Source organism: Arachis hypogaea, chromosome 19 (genome assembly GCF_003086295.3).
Source record: "Arachis hypogaea cultivar Tifrunner chromosome 19, arahy.Tifrunner.gnm2.J5K5, whole genome shotgun sequence".
In the NCBI taxonomy this organism is placed as follows: domain Eukaryota; kingdom Viridiplantae; phylum Streptophyta; class Magnoliopsida; order Fabales; family Fabaceae; genus Arachis; species Arachis hypogaea.
The window spans coordinates 3722166-3737797 of NC_092054.1; the positions used below are offsets into that span (position 1 = coordinate 3722166).

A 15632-nucleotide genomic window follows, 5' to 3' on the forward strand; every position below is an offset into this window, starting at 1 on the left:
CGCTCGCGTCATCCCAGCACCACCTTGCTGCTTGGGTCTTGTTGAATTACTCGAAGAATAAACATCTACGAAAACTGAGAAAGTGAACATCCAAAATCACACAAAAACGAACATCCAATGTGAACGTGTATAAATAACAACGTAATTACTTTATAAAATGACTAGATAACAACCAAATGACTGTGTAAAAAATATTTTGAAACCGTGATAGTCAGATAAATCATAACCAGCAATCATCGTCTACAACTAAACACCCAAGAATAATCATCCACGTTCACATAGAAAGTGAACATCCGGCGACGGGAAGAAAGCACAAACCGGCGGCGACGGAGGCGCTGGACATCCGGGTTGCTGTGGTGCCGCGAGCTCGACTCACACAATATGCGCGTCATCCCTACGTACGGTGGCTTGTGCGGACGACGGCACCAGTCGGAAGAGTGCCGGCGCGATGTCCAACGGTGGCTGGTAACTGTGGGCGGCACTGTACCGGCTATTGCTTCGAGGAGAGAGTGAGAGAAGAAGTTCACAGCGTATTGAGAGAGGAAAGTAATCCTAATTTGATTCCATAACTGATGGGAATCATGATTTGATTCAAAATTTAAATTGGAAACTACTCAAAATTAATTAATTGCCTCTAATTTAATTAGGTAATCCTAATTTGATTCTATAACTAACGGAAATCATAATTTGATTCAAATTTTAAATTAAAAACTACTTAAAATTAATTAATTATCTCTAATTTAATTTTAATTTCAATTTAGTCCCATTGTATACATTGTATAAAACATATCTTGGCTCCTCGTACTTTTTCTTATTGATTAATGACATAATAACTTCGATTGTATATGAATTTGGGAAATAATCACATAATTGAGAATTCCATACTCCTTCACACGGAAATGGATCCTCTCCAATTTTTTAACACTTGACAAAATAAAGTGTGATTTGATTCTATAAGTATGATCAGAAATAAAAGAGAGAGTTATTTTAAAACAAAAATATTAAATCCCAACCTGTATTGTGGTATAGGCCAATTCTCTACCCATTTTTATTAATGTTCAAGAGGGCCTTATATATATATATAAAGTCATAAACAAAGGTTATATATCAGGACATTCATACAAGCATTCACATTGGGATAATGGTTTTATTATACAACGTGAAGCATAGGCCATGGAACCATATCTCTCATTGCATTCATTGAAACAACTCTCAGCACTGCCACACAACTGCAAAATATTTTAATAAAACCAACCTAATTTAAGATCAATTCCGCTTTATGTACATATTTTATAGTAAACATCACTTTCATATCAGTATTTTCTTAAAAATTAATACGCATTTTTTTATTTTTTTAATTAAAGATAATTTAAATATATAATTAATTAATAATTATTATATTTTAATATATAAATATCACGAGTATTTAGTGTATGAGTAATATTGTTGAATAATAATTATATATTTTATTTAGATCTAATATATATATATATATATATATATATATATATATATATATATATATATATAAAGTATACTATAGAACATAAAAATGAAAATATACTCTTTAGTTAAGATGTGTTTGAAACTCCAAAATTATATATGAAATTGAGCTCATTTGAATTGAAATCAAATGAATCGATGAATTATACATAAAAAAAAGTATTGGATTCATTAAACGTGTAAAATTAAGATATTTCTCTATTATCATTTGATGTTTCAGATTTTATATTTGACAAAAAAAATTTATAACTTAAGAATAAAATTTATCAATTATTATTAGATCAACTATTTTATTAAAACAGAGTATTGAGTGAAAATAAATGAACATAGACGTAAATTTAATATGACTGAGATGATAATGTTAAGATAAATGAGCTGTCAAACTTTATTAAAAAATATATAACGCATGTAATTTAAATATATAGGTAGAAAATCGATATAAAAGATTTCGTTAAGGGATAAATTAAATAGAATTTAATTGTGTCATTTAATTCATATAGTCCACCTCATTTAATAAGTTGTTTGTAAATAATTTTTTTTTATAACTTTCTAATAGACTAAGGGTCCGTTTGGGAACACCAAAAAGCTACTTTTTTTTCAACTTTTGACTTATAAAAAAATTACATTAATAGTGTTTGGTACAATTTTTTAGATAAATTTTTAACTTTTTAAAAAGTTATTTAAGAGCTTTTGAAGAAGTTAAAAAATGTGATTTCTCCTATTTTCAAAAGCTATTTTATATATCACTTCTATTTAATGCATAACTTTAAAACAAGACAATGATTTCTATAATAACTTTCCAAACTTAAAATAACTTATTTAAAAGTTATTATTAATAAAAGTCCTTATATTTTAAACTCTTTTTTCAAAAGAATTTATTTAAAAAATTTAGCCAAACTAGCTTTAATACTTACTATTTTATTTACTTATTCGAGAGAAACCTTATATTTTTAAGGTAATATTATAGTGAAGAGTGAAATTTTAGTGAAAAGTAAATATTGCTTCTTTTAGTAAAAAAAAAAGTCAAAAGAATTTATCATATCCAACGTATATATTCTTTATAAATTTAATAAAGGTCTTCGCTATTCATCCAATTTTATTCTTTACCAAAAAAGTTTCCCATATTCTTAATATTTCCAACACAGTCAAACGAGGAGAAAATTACGAGATATACAAAAAATAATGAACCTGAAACCAAAAGTAGAAGAAGGAAAATGTTTCCCAAAGATAACTTGGCCATTTTTTCTAACAAATTAACCGAATATATTATTCTTGATACTCTTTGTGCATGCAAAACCAAGAAGCAAGATAGGTATATATATAAGTGGAGATTCATTTTAAGTATAAATTAAAAGAATTTGGAAATATATGTTATTCTATTTTAATGTGGGCCCATACAAGCATGTGTGCATAGTACCTATATTATATTATGGAGTAAGATTATTAGAGAAACAAAATTTAGTCCTATAATCATATTTGATGAGTTTGAAAACTCTAAATTAATATTAATGATGATTAAATATTATTAATATAATTAATTATAAAAATTTAATTTTAAATTATATAGGTTAATTAAAATAATTTTTGTTATGCAGGTTTTGACTGGGTCGAAAATTAAAAAAAAATATACAATAAATCTAATTTGATTAAAAATATTAAGCATTGTGACAAATTATTTTGATTCTTGTAGCTGAATTGTTGTTATGTTATTTGGGTCAGAATTTGTGATACAAGCCCAATTGAAATTCTTGCTCCAAGACCATTAAAGTTGGTCCGAAACTAATATCGAGAGAAAACAAATATTTTGCTTCATGCTTCCAACGGATCTCCTTTGTTTATCATGTGATGGAATTCAAATTTTATCAAGGAGAGTTAATACAGACCTTGGAAATAGGAAAAAGAAAAAAGCATTGATTAGATAGCACTTAATGCTACACGCTACCTAAAGCAAAAGGGAAGAAAATTAACTTTGTTCTATTAACTTGTTCAAATTCATTTAATGCTTCTCTTTCTTCTCTCTCTTTTCTTTCTACTCACTATTCTCTCTCTCGGTCGTTTCCATCAGGAAACATGGAAGCATTAGCAAGCTACCAACAAGAAGAAGAAGGAGCTAGCAACAAGACCATCACAATAATGCAAGAAAAAGAAAACAAAAAGTATGTTGTGGCTGAGATCTTCACCAAGAAAGGTAAGACTTGGTGAAGTAAGCTCAAGCTCTCCATACCCAAAAATAGAAGAGAAGATCTCGGTCAGAGGAAGAAGATCCTTGGAGGGATGGCTTGACTCTGATTTTGCTCAACCACCACAGGAGGTAGCTACAGTAGCTACGTGATGGAGGAGGCAGAAGTTGGAGCAGGAGAAGCTGTCATGCATCATGAAGCATCAAGGGCTAGGAGTCCTTCTTGGAGTGCAAGCAAGAAGGGATGGCTCGGATTGATGCTTATTGGTGACCAAGGAATAACCAGAGGTAATTGCATGTTGGATATAGCATTCGGTTACTTCTCTCTTTCTGGCCGAACTGGTTTTGTAGGAAGAAGAAGAAGTTTAGCTTGGTTTTTAGTTTCAACCGTGGAGGCTTCACCTTTTATAAATAAGGAAGAACAGTCAGGGCTTGAAGCAAGGAGTAAGAGTGCAAAGCACAGTGTTCACATAGCTACCTAAGCTAACAGATTTTCTTCTCCTTCAATGTATTCTGTTTTGTATTTTTCTGTTTAATTTTGTCTGTTTTGAGTCTCATGAAAAAAGGCAAACAGTGAGGTTTGTATGAAAAAGTCATAGAAGCAAAACAAACAGAGAGTGCAAAATTAAAAGAAAAAGCCATAGATGTCCTAGAGGTCCTTTGTACATCTGTGTTGTGTTTTATGATTTTGTGGGAATCCCCTTGCAAGTTAGGTTAGCACTTAGCAGTTGGAAAGCTTGGCTGTGACCAAGTCAAGTTCAGGATTGGGGTTTAGATTCTGGACTTGTCCCGGATAGGAAGAGTAGTTCCTAGGGAGAATTGGTATTTGTAATTGATGAGAACTGAAGATTGATGGTTTAGAGGTTATAGAAACTCTCGTTGTAAGTATAGTTACTAAACCAAGCAATCAACCTTTCTTACAAAAGTTTTGGTTGTCACTAGTAACAAACCCCTTTTAAAATTGATAACCGAGTATTTAAACCTTGGGTCGTCTTCTCAAGGAATTGCAAGGAGGTATGTTCTTATTATTGGTTATGAGTTTTGTAAATTGGGGTTTTGGAAGTAAGGTGGGAATATATTATATGACAAGTAAAATAAAATAATAACAATAAAATCTCTTGGCAAGGTATAAGAATTGGAAGTCCTATCCTTATCAATTGTGATGAGAATTGGAATTTAATCCCACTTTGTTAGCCTTTACTAAACAAAGAAAAGTTAAGTGGACTGATTGGTTTGATTCTCAAGTCCTAGTAAACTCTTGTGGAGAGACTAGCTTTAGAGTAATCCTAGTGCAATCAGAATCTGCCAATTTCAACCACTGTTTTATTTGATAGCTCAAGCGTTACCAATCACTTGACCCAAGCCAAAAGGGGGAAAAATCTAAATTAAATTAAAAGCATTCATAAATAAAACAATCATAAACTGAAATACCTCGAATAACATTAATTAAGAAAATCCTAACATGAAAGTCATAAGCCAATTGAGATGTAAATAAGAAATGGAGTAATAAAATAAAATAAATAAAAATAGAAAATAATTTAAGGGAACATTGAACCTGGGATTGAGAGTCACTCTTAAAACTAAGAGAAGTCCTAAATCCTAATCCTAAGAGAGAGGAGAGAACCTCTCTCTCTAAAACTACATCTACTCCTAAAGTTGTGAATGTGAGAGCCTCCTTATGAATGGATGGAATCCCCCACTGTATAACCTCTAATCTGTGTTTTCTGGGCCGCGAACTGGGTCGAAAACAGCCCGAAAATCGCTGGAGAAGAATTCAAACACGCTGATTTCCGTCAATGCGACGCGGCCGCATGGAGCACGCGGTCGCGTCGCCTAGCGTCAGAGCAACTATGACATATTATATATCAAATCGAAGCCCCAAACGTTAGCTTTCCAACGCAACTGGAACTGCGTCGTTTAAACTTTTATAGCTAAAGTTATAGCCGTTTGAGTGCGAAGAGGTCAGGCTGGACAGCTTAGCAATTTCTCCAACTTCTTGTATTCCTTCCACTTTCGCATGCTTCCTTTCCATCCTCTGAGCCATTCTTGCCCTGTAATCTCTGAAATCACTTAACACACATATCAAGGCATCTAATGGTAATAAGAGAGGATTAATAATAAGCAATATAAAGGCCAAAGAAGCATGTTTTCAATCAAAGCACATAATGAGGAAGGAATTGTAAACCATGCATTTTGTATGAATAAGTGGGTAAAGAGTTGATAAAAATCACTCAAATGAGCACAAGATAAACCATGAAATAGAGGTTTATCAGTAATCAAGGATGATTATAGTAAAATTCCATCATTGTTGTGATGGGGACTGGATGTAGGCTGCATTGCACTTAGCAGCTGAACCAGGATATATCTTGGTGTAATTTTCTTCCTCTTCTACTCCATTTCTGTTTCTGCTGACCAGGAGATAAAACTAAAAATTATCTCGTGCCAAGTGACGAGATAAAAAGAAAAAATCTCGTGGTTGGAGACGAGACAAAAATCAAAAAGTCTCCAAAAATTGTTTCAAAGATCTGCAAGTATTTTAAAGTGAAAAAGGGGCTAAGATTCAACCCCTCTTCTCTTAGCCACTAAAACAATCAATATTCATATTAATTTTTAAATTAAATTATTCAAAAGTTACATAATCACTTGAAAATTTATATCATTTTGCAAAATAACTTTACTTCTGTCTCAAATACGTGCGTAGTTATAATTATTGAACACATAAATAAATGATTGTAAATATTTGATTTTAGATATAAATAATAATTGTATTAATTAATTGTAAGATATTACCCTTATGAAATCATTCTTTTTGTACTGATTATTTCTTTCAATTACACACCGATAGGGATGTTGATGGAAATAATTAATTAATATTTTTTAACTTTTCTAAAGCATTTATTATGAAAGGTCATGAAAGTATATGTCACTTGGTATTTATGAAATTTTAATTGACGAAACTATCTATATATGTATATATATATTATATATATATACATATATAAAATGTTATATGTTATATGTATATTTAACAACTACTACATACAATATATTTAGGAAACGTTATAATGATGAAGCTGCCTGCATGGCAATTATAAAAGGTTAATAACGGTAGACATTATCGTTATTAATTTATTATTCCTTTAATTAATTCATGAATAATTGACTTTATTTGAAAGATTTATTAGAACATTTTCAATGTTAATTTCATTTTGTTTTAAGTCCTAGCTATATAAATATTTATAAAATTATATGTCATAAATAATAATTTAAAATTAAAAAAAAATATTCTTCCAATATTTAATATTAGTTTTATTAAAATTTTAAATTATTTTATTAATATAAATTATACGAATAACAATTTTATTAGTTTTTTTTATCAAAATAATACCATATTTTTAAAGTGATATTAGTTTCATTTCATCAAATATTAGATATATGATAATACTTATAAGTTAATGCGTAAATTATAAAATAAATTTTAAAAAATCTTTTTTTTATCATAAATAATTTTTCTCTTTTTTCTAATTAATTTCTCTGATCTTTTCTATTCAAAGATTATATTCCAATTATTACTTTCAATCGTTCCATTTTCAATGCCGATTCATATTAGTACGTACTTATGAACGTTATAAATATTTGATAATTCATTATATTTCAACATCTAATAATGACAAAAAAAAAACAGCCGGAACTTGCCTTATTTAGCATTTATTAATTGTTGCGATAATTAATGAATACTAAATAAAGCAAGTTATGGCTGTTTTTGCCTGATTTTTTTTTATTACCAAACATTTCCGAATATACAATATATAAGTTTCAATTCTTCTTTTGCTTTTTTCAACAGCAAAGAAGCTTCTTTATTTATTAATAACTTATGATTAGGGTTTTTTTTTACTTTTAATTCTTTTGATAAACAAAGGATAGAGAAAGAAACTTTAAACTTTAAACTTCAGAAACCATCCCTTTTCAAGTGAGTTTCCAAAGAATTATTTTTCGACAATTATTCGTATAAAAATATTTTTTTTTTATGTAAAAATGATAGCTGAGAAATATTTAAAGAAATAATATAATTGATTAAATTACTTAACATAACACATATCGAAATCTCAGCAATTATTTTCACATAAAAAATATTTTTACATAAATAACCACCTCATTATTACTTTTAAGTTTTAACATACATACTTGCACTCACACAAGGGTTGAGGTTTTAAGCAAGTTCCACTTATGCTACAATAATAACCATATTTTTGTTGACAATTGCTGCGACAATCACTAAAAAAGTTGCCTCTTTTGCAATCTTCATCAGCCCAAATATCTGAGCACGTCTTCCTTTGTCCTTGTCCCCAAATATCTGAGCACGTCTTCCTTTCTTGTGCGGCCACTATACTTGTCATCCACACAACTACAAAACATATATTAATTAAAGGAGAATATACTAACTAGGAGTTAATACTTTTAATGTAAAAAAGATTAGTTACAATTAGTTTAAAACTAACAAGAAAAAAAAAAGTGTTGATCATCTTATTTCTCTTAATTAATAGACTGTATATTGTTTTAAATTGATCTAATTCTCATAAAATTATTCCTCTTAAAAATTTAAATTGATAGAAGAAAGTAATATAAATAGTTACATATATAACACTTTTTTCAAATAAAAATCTCTCTTATGTTTGTTTAATTATTTGCATAAATATTTTTTTATTTGTCTTATACTATTTTTTTTATTTTTGGAATTCATCAAAGATTAGATATAGAGTTTTAATATTATATTATGAAATTACTCATCTTATGAATAGTATATATAATTATTTATATTAACTTCTTTTATTAATTTATACTTTTAAAATGAGTGATTTTACGACATTAATATTACAACTTTATATTTTAATAAGTAGTAGATTGTACTCAATGATTTGGGTATGTTTGAAAACTCCAAAATTATATCTTGAATTTAATTTATAATTTAAATTTAAATTAGAATCAAATTCTGCTAGAGTGAGAATGCTGGTAAATAATTAATAAAAAATACTCTAATAATTCTTGAATCAAGATAGTAGAATTTCTAAATAATAAATATTACAAATAAAACATTAAAAGTGATTAAATTATTACTTTATTATTTTACCAACATCCACATTTTATATTATCTTTTTTTCTTGAAATTAAATGAAAACTAATAAATTATATTATTATACATCAAATAACATGCTTGGAATTAATTTAACTCATAAAATTAATTTAACACACAATAAATATAATCCTATCAAAATTAGAGTTCGTTGAAGCATTGTGGATGACAAAAGATGGAATTCTCATCAAATTGAAAATCAGTTCAATTCTTAAGATGTTAACAAAATAACAAATAGAGGATAAAAATTGGAAAAAGCAATGTGTTTCATTTTAGTGTAGATTCACGAGGTTTTATTAATAAAAATTATTTTTTTAAGGAACACAAAATACATAAAATCCAGTTTGATTTGTTTTACTAAGGTTTGGCGAATTACATTTTTGTAATATTTTTTTTAGCTATTTGTTTATAGTTTTCTTTTTTATAATTTTTTTATTGTTACTGATTTATTCATTTTAAATACATCAAGCACTCACAAGTATTGAGCGAAAGAAAAGTTATATATTTTAGCATTTCAAATAAGATAAAATGTACCTGAAACCAGAAACACAAATAAGAAAATGTTTCCCAAAGATAGCTTAGACATCTTTCTAACAAATTAGTGTGAATCAATATAATTCTTATTCTTGGTTTTCTTTTGTCTATGCAAATCTAAGGAGCGAGCGAGGTATATATATATATATATATATATATATATATATATATAATAAGTGGCAGAGAATATTCGCTTTAAGTCTAAATTAAGAGAATTTTAAATTAATTATGATATTTTATTTTATAAAAATACTATTTGTACATTAAAATTAATTACTAAAATCTGTCGTTCACTAATATATATATATATATATATAATTTAATTTATTTTTAATATATATTTATATTTTAATATATATTTTATATTAATAAATAATTTTAATGTATATGTAATATTATAATATAGTCATTATTTTATTATATTTTTTAACGGGGTCCATACACATTACACACAACACATTTAATGGGCAAGAATTTTTAAATTAAATTATTCAGAAGTTATACATAATCAATTGAAAATTTACATATATAATTTTGTAGAGTAATTAAAACAATTGAATTAATACTTCAGCCTCAAATAAGTGCCTAGCCATAATTACACACATAAATTAAACGCATAATTACAATTTCGGATAAATAATTAAAACTAATTGTACGATATTACCCTTGTGAAATCATCTTTTTATACACTTATTCAAACAACATTTTTCTTTATTTTTGCCTTACTTTTGAACTAACATCATTAATTAATTCTCCTATTTTTTTAGTCTAAAAACTTTCACCCCTAACATTTCTCTATTAATTTTCCCTTTCAAGTTACACACACACTCTCTCCTCGATTCTCTACGGATATTGATGGAAATAATTAATATTTTTTAAATTTCTAAAACAACCCTTATTCGTGACCAAAAGTAACAATAACAATATAGCATCTTCCTATTAAAATAATCATCTACTTGAAAAAAAGTAGATTTGTTTCGGTATATATAGTTGTTTTTAATAATTCGGTTTATATGCCAAATTATTTTTAATAATAAATATTTTTTAAAAATAAATTCACACAATATAAGTACAAAATTGAATATCTGATTATAAAAATATGAAAATTGAAGTTTTTTAATTAATATATCATTTATTCAGATAAAGCGTTATTTAAATATCAAAAAATGGTAAAAAGTTTTTATTTATGAACTGTTACGAAAAGGTATATACCACTTAGTATTTATAAAAGGTTAATTTTTACGAAGCTATATATGCTTATGTTACAACTTACCAAAATACACAAGTTAACGTTAAGTTAAATAAATACTCAACTAACAATAATGAATTATAGTATTTATGAAAGACTATAAAATTTTAAAGGTTTTTAGAGTGCAAGCTTGTGGGAGAAGAACCTATGCAAGAACAAAAACGAGGGTAGAGAGTGTAGAATAACTAAAATCAATATTGAATTGCAACACTGGCACATAATAAAAGATATTAAAATTACATACATAATTAAAGAAAAATATATTATTTTGATAAAAAAAAATAATCATTAAAATAAAGATAAAATTGAAAAATTAAAAAAACAGCTAATTGCTTAATAATTAGCATTATAATATCGAAAGACAGTTATGTTATTCATGGATGAGGTATCATTATGGAATTGCCAACCTTTACAATTTCATGAGTATGTTATTTGTATGCTATAATACAATTCTCTAATCTCTACATTGATATTAGTATCACAATTTAGAGCTATGCTAGATTAAACTTATTTATTGTTCATCTTTTCTTAAGAAAGATTTCTTATATATTTAGCTTTAAACAATAATATAATACAAAGAAAAAGAATAAAATATTATTTTTATTTTTAATGTTTGGATCAAATTTTAAAATTATTCAATATACACTACAGGACAAGCGGAAATTAGCGGCGGTTTAATTGCCGAATTGCGGCGGTTTTGAACCGCCGCTAAACAGAATTGACTGGAACTTTTGCTAATTGCTATTGAATAATATTGAAGTATATTGAATGTCAATGTACAATTATACATTGATCTATTTATATTACTACTCCTAGCAGCTTATACCTTTAAGAGGCAAGATAACTGCCTGTAACAGATTCTGGTATAACTGCTTACCAGAATTAGTAACCAACTCCTAACCTACTACCCATTTTCTTTCATTCTTGATTCATTTACATCAAAACCTCTATTAGGGAGAAATTTCCCAAGTTACCTCAATTATATTGAAGTTATTAATTGCTTAAGATCAGACCACTATATTTGGAAAACGATGTACTACTTACTAGATTTTTCTAATGACGTGTAATAAGATGCATGTTAATTGTCATAGTATATTCCCTTTAATTTTTTTACTTGTGAAGGCTAAATTGCTGCCTAAATATATTTTCTTTCTCAGCATTAAATGTAAAAGAAACTATATAAATTTATGCCAACTTCATTAAATTGAGATACTGCAAAAGATGTTTTGTAGTCGTTCTCTGCATCTTGGTCATAATCCAGCTAATTAATGAACATGGAAACATGAAGAAGAAGAATTGTATTTTATTTTCCGCAAAAAATAAACCTAACTGAAATACATATACTTTTTCTGCTTGTGTACTTATGTGAGCAATTTTGTTAAAAAAATTTACCCTTTTCTTATTTATGTTCACAACCTTTTCTTTTTTGGGAATTTATGTTCACAACTTGAAAAATATAGTTTTATAAGTTTCTTGCTAATTTTTTTGGGTCATACATTGCTCCTTCTACCAATATGGGCTCAGAATCGGCATTTATATTGTCCAACTTTTTTTGTTCATTGCTATCTAATTTGAAAACATCATACAGTTTTATACCAAAAATTAAAAAGCATAATAGCCGAAAATGCCTATAATTTATATCTTGCTGAAGCCAATTCATTAATTATTATGAACCTGAAAAGCTTGCACTATTGGTTGTTCATCTCAATTTGGTTTTATTATTAGTTGATGCAACTTCTTTTTCAGTCTTGTTATAATTCTGTTTCAAAGAAGATTAGCCTTTTATTTGTGTCTTATTTTTATTTTTGGTTAGAACTTTTTGTTCATGCTTCTGGAGGCTTATGCAACTCTGGTTCCATTTTTCTTTAACCTTTTAGAACCTTTTGTCTTTATATCTCAGGAGAGGCATCACTATTATGGTTAGGAAAGCTTTATTTATTTCTTATTTATTATAAAATGTCTGTAAGTTATTTTCATTTGAACATTTTTATTAAAAATTATGTCACAAATTAGAGAATAAAACAAAAACTAAATGGTTATCAAAACTTGTATCTTAAAAATCATGTTGTATGATTGCATTCCACTAATTTCTTTTTCTTTCGTGTTTTTTCTCTTTACAGGTTTGTGATTTTGGTCTATCATGATGAAGCACCATACCTTTTTGTCATCAAAGTCTTGGGCAGGAACAGTTAGGGGTGTTCGTGGTGCGGTTTAGATCAATTTTGAGTGAAAAACTCATCCGATCCGAACACTAATTTTGCTTGCGGTGCGGTTTGGATTGGATGACTTTTAAAAAAATCCGATCCGATCCGATCCAATTTCAAGCGGTTTGGATTGGATTGGATTTGCGGTTTTGTAAATTAAAAAAATTAAATACATATAACAAGTTTTAACATCAAATTTTAAATAATCAACAATAACATAATAAGTCTCAACAATATTTTTAAAAGTCAACGATAACATAACAATAAAAATAAAATTATAGGTTACTTAAAATAAATAAATAAATAACATTTTGAACATAAAATATTTATTAAATAATAATAATACTGAATAATATAAAAATGTATAACAAATTGAACATGTTATAAGTATAATTGTAAATATAATAATAAAATAATAATATTATAATACATTGTGCGGTTTGGATTGGATTGGATTGGATCGGTTATGAAAAGTAGATCCGAAATCCATCCGATCTAACAGTTTGTAAAAAATAGAATCCAATCAAATCCGAATTAATGCGATTTTAATTGGTTTTCGATTTAGATTAGATTGGATGAACGGTTTAATTTGGATCGGTTTAAATTTGAATATCCCTAGAAAAAGTAAAGCTTCACAGATTCGAGATCTTATACTGCTGTTGTTAAACCTTAACAAAAATAATGATTATCATTCTAATGTATCTTTTTGCCTACAGCCTGAGTGGATGGCGCCAGAAGTCTTGAGAAATGAACCAGCCAATGAGAAGTTGAGTCAGCTTCATTAGAGAAGGGGCATAAAATGAAAATCAATAATGTAATGGTAGTTTTTTGCACAAAGGGACTAATTATATATACAAAAATATATAGAAATATTTTGTGCAACTATTTTATGTACGTCAATTCTATACATGAGTGCAAATAATATATCTTCAATAAATAATATTTCGGGGTTTACTTGGTAACTTGAATTGGCAAGTTGCAACATTTGCTTATTAATTATTTCTACCTCTTATTCCATAGGTTTCCAATTACCCAAAGGAACTGGACGAGATGAAACATGTAACAAAGCAAGAATTCATTGCATCACTGAGAAGGTTTGTCTGCATTGGCCTGTTAAATTTGAAACACTATATTATAACTATACTTATATGTGGGTACTTTCATTTTGATATCATTGTAGAGAATAATACATGTACTCATCTTTGGTCCTATATCTTATGCTTGTTTCCAATTAATCCTGCAGGCATCACCAACAAGGTAGGTGGCAAGCAAGAATTGGTCGCGTTGCTGGAAACAAAGATCTTTTATTGGGAACATTCTGTAAGTATTTCACCTTCATTTTCCATTGTGTTCCTGTGTTAACAAAGATGATTATTCAAATTGCTGAGTTTCATATACTATATGCTGATCTTATGTTATCACTTAATCCTTTTCTTATTCATGGTTGACAGCAACTGAAGAGGAAGCTGCTTAGGCATATGATATAGCAGCTATAAAGTTCCGAGGTGCAAATGCAGTAACCAACTTTGAGATGAGCAGGTACGATGTTGATGCCATAACGAAGAGCTCTCTTCCTGTTGGCGGCGCAGCAAAACGCTTGAAACTCACCCTATAATCAGAGCAGAATTTATTTTGAAATCAGAATTTTGAACTCAAGTTTTATTTTGTATTTGAGTATTAGTTTTTTTATGTATAAAACAATTATAGAAAAATTATGTCACTAATTACTGTTTGATTTGTCTTGTAATAAAAGTTACATACTATATTTATATGTTTGGTAATAAAAAAGACTGAAAATTTATATTGTGGAACGACAAAGGTAAAAACAAAAAAAAAATTATTTTTTTTTTAATTTGATAAGGCTATTGCCACGCTTTAAAAGCGTGGCTGTATCTCTCGCTATTGCACGTGTCTAAACAACAAAAACACAGACAATCCTTTTCACGCCAGCAAAGGCAAAATTCTTCGAAAGCACAAGATAAAAAAAATCTTAGAAGAAACAACCAGCAGTCCCAAGCAAATAGAAATGAGAAATCACAAAAAAAAGAAAACAAAAACCAACTTCTAAAAAGATAAAGAAAATTTGTAACATTAAAAAAATACTATCACCAAATTATAATCACCGACCAAGAGTCCAAAGTTTGTTATGTTAATTTATTGAAAACTTTTCTATTTCGTTTATTTTAGTCTGTATTTTAAAATAATTTAATTATATAATATTAAATTGAATTTGTTAAAGTTGAATGTGTTTAAATTAAATTTGATTTGATACGGTTTAGTTAAATTGTATAGAATTTTATTATAATTGTAATTTTTTATTTTTTAAAATTTAATATCTACAGAAATGGAACGAGGACAAGAGGCATTTTCCTAATCAGGAACGGACGACGGAAAAGAATCTCCACCCCTATAAATATCCATTGTCATCCCTAATAGCAAGTAGGAGTGGCAGTGGACCGAGTAGAAGCAGATTTTTCCCCTACTTGACCCGCCCTTCTTTAACACGTATAAAATTCCACCCTAATAACTATTCGAATCTAGCAAACAAGATTAATTTTTAAAATTTATACAACTATGATCACATCTGAACATAAACTAAAAACACAAGAAACATACAAGGTCAAACAACATAAAAAACCAATGTCTAGTCACTAAACAAATTTAACACAATTAATCTTAGTCGCTTTCTAACTCCCCATCATTAATAGTCTGGAGGTCAAGATTGAAAGCTGAAAATCAAGAGTACAATAGCAATTAACAAATTAATTTGCATTCCTTCCTTCTTCAGGAGCATGAGTGCCAACAACAAGAAGCACCCTCAAACATAATGGA

General features: G+C 28.1%; 3 long non-coding RNA genes across 4 annotated transcripts; 1 reads left to right on the forward strand and 2 right to left on the reverse strand.

Annotated features, from left to right (window-relative positions):
* Positions 1-1001: 1001 nt before the first annotated feature.
* LOC112777587 (uncharacterized) lies at positions 1002-2800 on the reverse strand. Its single transcript, XR_003190485.2, has 2 exons — positions 2692-2800; positions 1002-1229 (listed from the first exon to the last, which is right to left on the reverse strand). It is a non-coding gene; the product is annotated as an uncharacterized lncRNA (long non-coding RNA).
* Positions 2801-7778: 4978 nt separating this feature from the next.
* On the reverse strand, positions 7779-9467 carry LOC112777584 (uncharacterized). The gene is made up of 2 exons (XR_003190482.2): positions 9348-9467; positions 7779-8087 (listed from the first exon to the last, which is right to left on the reverse strand). It is a non-coding gene; the product is annotated as an uncharacterized lncRNA (long non-coding RNA).
* Positions 9468-11163: 1696 nt separating this feature from the next.
* LOC112777590 (uncharacterized) lies at positions 11164-14569 on the forward strand. Of its 2 annotated transcripts, XR_011877919.1 has the most exons (5): positions 11164-11629; positions 12717-13614; positions 13821-13894; positions 14044-14120; positions 14252-14569. It is a non-coding gene; the product is annotated as an uncharacterized lncRNA (long non-coding RNA). The 2 variants fall into 2 exon arrangements; XR_011877918.1 differs by having other exon boundaries at positions 11167-13614.
* The last annotated feature ends 1063 nt before the right edge of the window (positions 14570-15632 follow it).